This window comes from Camelus dromedarius, chromosome 18, assembly GCF_036321535.1.
Source record: "Camelus dromedarius isolate mCamDro1 chromosome 18, mCamDro1.pat, whole genome shotgun sequence".
Taxonomy (NCBI): Eukaryota; Metazoa; Chordata; class Mammalia; order Artiodactyla; family Camelidae; genus Camelus; species Camelus dromedarius.
In genome coordinates this window covers 6,785,695-6,789,717 of record NC_087453.1, presented here as the reverse complement: position 1 = coordinate 6,789,717, position 4,023 = coordinate 6,785,695, and the positions used below count along the sequence as shown (strand labels likewise).

Sequence of the window (4,023 nt, the reverse complement as noted above, 5' to 3'; positions counted from 1 at the left end):
GGAACTTTTAAGTAATATAGGTATTTGTTGAGAGTATGTTTTTAAAATATTCCAATTTTTAAATAGGAAAACTCACTTTGCCACTTACTCTGTAACCTTGAACATGTCACTGGAACGAACGGTTTCAGTGGTCCTTAGATCAGCAGCAGCAACACCACCTGGGAACTTTTTAGAACGATAATCCTGACACCTTCACCTCAGACCTGTTTAATCAGAGAGCCCGAGGAAGGGAGTCAGCAATCTGCGTTTTAATTAGTCTTACAGGTAATTCCGATGCGCACTAAAACTTGAGAACCCATGGTTCGAACTATCCAGTCTGTCTCTTTATATGTAAAATGGGAGTAATATTATTTGGCTTCATAAGGTTGCTGTAAGGATTAAATTCAATAGGTTTTGTATATAAAGCATTTAGCACAGTGTCTGACACAGCATGCACTCAATATGTGACTGCCACAATCAATGTTATTGTTGTTACTGGATTTCCTTTCTGCGTGGCCAATGAATTAATAGTCCATGTCTCTGCATGTCTACCTGTGAAACAGTGAAGAGGGAAGATATTTTGACATTAATCATGATAACAATAGCTAATTTATTGAGCTCCTAACCTGGGCCAGGCACTTGGCTAATCACTTCATGAACTTGCATTTGATCTTCATTTAAAAAATTGCTAAGAGAATGGTGCTATTATTGTCCATTTTTTTTTCCGGTGACAAAGCAGATTAAGTAATTTGCCCAGAATAACACAGATAGTGAGTAAAAGAGCCAGAAAAAGAATTCAGAGCATGAGTCTTCAGAGCCCGGGTTTTAGGCAAACTACCATACCACGCCTCCAAAGTCGTTTGCAAAAGAGACCATGGGGTGGCCATTTTCATACCTACAGTGTTATTGCAAAAATTACAGATTCACTACAACATATGCATTAACATCACAGCTATTGATTAATTATAGAAGTCTCTGGATCAAGTTTTTTCTTGAAATGAGCTTTTTGTTTTGTTTTGTTTTTTTAAGAGGCCAGGGGCAAAGAAGACCCTGGAGCTGTCCTCCATGAAGTCCTCCATGATTCCTAATTTCTGCCAAGGTGCATGGGTCATGTGGTCACAATGGGGGACGATTTGCTGATGACAGGACTAAAGGACAACCCAGAGTTGTTCTTTCTGGGTTGCAGTTTGAGGCACTGATTACTTGAGCTCACAGATACATTCACGTGTCCATTAAATGAGAGAATCAACTAGGAAAAAAAAATGCTTCCTTTACCTACAGAAGGTAAATCTTCAGGCAAGGATTAGAAAGAGGAAATGTGGAAATGTGACCTGTAATTATTGTTAAGTAAGTAATAAGCACTTGTACCTATTAATGTGGGTTTGGGGGCCCAGTGATAAATGCCAAATGTATACTATTTTTCAATACCACAAAAAAAATTCTGGCACATAAAACACCAAGTGACATCCTATAAAACAATTTTAAAATGGGTAACATTATATGTAGATCAAAAGAATTTCAGAGCAGGCTGCTGAATTTGTAAAATAAATATATTTTATTATACAGAGTAAAATATGTTTATTCAGTACAGCATTCACTTCATCCTAGAGAACTTTTAAGGTACACATAGGCCAGGAACAAAACCCTGCAGGGTTTTTTTTTTCTTATTTGAGTAAAGCTAATAAGTTTGTCCTTTAATTGAGAGTTTTTGCCTTAATCTTCGAAGCTGGGCCTCAGAGATATTACAGGGCATTCGGTTTAATGTAAAACTTCCCCGTGTCCCTAAAAATGACAGTATCAACAATAGCACCAGTGAGCAAACAGTACTTTTGGCTTCTGCCTTTTATTTAATTTTTTTCCCCCTCTTCTTAGCTCCACCCCAGCGAGCTCTTGAAAGGCCTTCTGTTCTGTCGGCCATAATGACATCTGCTGGCGGAGACAGGAAGTCATAAATCTGTAGGTCCCCTCTCAACCAAACCTGGTTAATGCTGTCATTTATCACAGGGGCTGGGGTGCCATCTCTGGAGGGCTGGGCGCGGAGAGTCCATTTTCTCCCATACCCCTTTCCCAAGAGAGCAACCATTTTACAAACAGCCCCTTTTTCATCTCGCATTTGCAGACCTGAAAGTCAGGCAGATGCAACGTGCCGCTCTTGGAAAGAAGCCACGATTCCAGGCAACAATAGGCTCGACTTGATGTCTCAGAACTGAAGGAAGGCAGCTCTCACCGAGCTCTGTCCTTCCTCATTTTAAATTGGCCCCTAGCTGCGCCCAGGAGAGGAGCAGTGATTTCCTCTCTCTGCCTCCCTGTCCTGCTTTAAGGGCAAAGCTTGGTGCAGGGGGAGCAGAAGGAGGACTCTTAAATCTCAGAGTTACTTGTGTTCTTAACTAGTTCAGGACGATGTTTGTTTCTCAGGAGCTCACTGTGTGCTAAGCCTTGATTCAAGACTCGTGCCTGTGCGAGATCTAGTTGAGCGTTTGCCGCTCAAAGTGTGGTCCCCCAGCAGAGGTGTCGGCGTGTTCCAGCTTGTTAGAAGTGCAGCATCCCAGGCGCACTCTGGACCTGCCCGATCAGAATCCGCATCTGGAACCGGATCCCCAGCCAATTCCTCTGCCCGGGGCTCTCAGCCTCAGCCCTATTAGCATGTAGGGCCAGATCAGTCTTTGTTTAAGAAGGCCTTTCCGGTGCACTCCAGGGTGTTTGCCAGCGTCCTGGCCTCTACCCACTGGATGCTAATAGCACGCCCCTGAGTTGTGACAATCAAAAAGTCTCCAGACATTGTCGAGAGTTCCCTGGAAGGAAAAATCTCCCCTATTGGAACCCACACAATTCAAAGTGTGGTCTGTGAACTCACAGGATCTTGTTAGAAATACACCTCAGTGGGGAGGATGTAGCTCAGTGGTAGAGTGTGTGCTTTGCATCCACAAGGTCCTGGGTTCAATCCCCAGTACCTCCTGTTAAAGTAAATAAAGTAAACCTAATTACCTTCCCCCCAAAAAACATAAACAAAGAAATACACCTTCTCAGACCACACCCCAGACCTGCTACATCAGGATTTCTAGAGATGGGGCCCAGGAATCAGTTTTAACTCTGTAGGAGACAATACACAGGCTAAAGGTTTGAATTGTTAAGCTGTGGGGTATACAAAGGGAAAAGCAGTACAGTTGCTGGACACTTGGTGACATACAAGCCACCCGGCTGCAGCGCTGCTGAGAAGGAGTAACGCGCGGTGGCTGAATAAACGCGCTAGAGCCACAACAGGAGGGTTTGAGTCCAGGCTTCGCCATTTGCTATAGGTTGGGTCAGTTACCTAACCTCTCTGTGCCTCAGTTTCCTCATGAGTACAATGGGGACACCAAAGCATCTTACCTCATCAAATTGTTTTGAGGATTAATGAGTTCATATTGGAAAGTACTTAGAAAAGTGTGTGGCGCCAAGTGCTTCATAGATGTTAACTATTATGATGACCATTTCTATGCTTTGCCTGTCTTTCCCTGGATGTTTAAGTTCCCTAAGAACCAGGCCGGTGCTCTATTCCCTGCTGCTTCCCCAGAACCTGGCCCCATACCTGGCAAGGAGCAGGTACTTAATAAACAACAGTGGAAAGAGAGGACACACCGAAGGAGAGGCGAGGGCCTGGCAGGAGCTCTCTGCTGCCCGTGGCATGGGTTTGTGCCGTGCTGCCTTTGTACTTTGCACATGAGGAGCTCAGCTTCTCTGATTGGCTCCTCTAAATCGGTACCCTTGCAAATGGAGAGGATGGAGCTGACATTCGTTTTATCCCTTAGTACAGATTAGATTAAACCTCAGATACAGCCAGAAGTGCTCTGTAAATAACAGTCAATCAACAAATGCTTATAAAATAATGAAAAAGCTAAAAATGTGGGAGTACCTTCTGTGTGTCAGGTGTCGTGTGCTATATATTTTACATTAGGTCACACAATCCTCTGTGAGCCCCTAATGGAATCAGTGATATAATTATCCCCATTTTGCAGATGGGAAAACCGAGGCTCAGAGAGGTTACAGTCTTAGTATATAGTGAAA

General features: G+C 43.5%; 1 non-coding gene across 1 annotated transcript; it reads left to right on the top strand.

The window, feature by feature from the left end:
- Nucleotides 1–2,862: 2,862 nt before the first annotated feature.
- Nucleotides 2,863–2,935, top strand: TRNAA-UGC (transfer RNA alanine (anticodon UGC)). The gene has a single exon. It is a non-coding gene; the product is annotated as a tRNA-Ala (tRNA).
- The last annotated feature ends 1,088 nt before the right edge of the window (nt 2,936–4,023 follow it).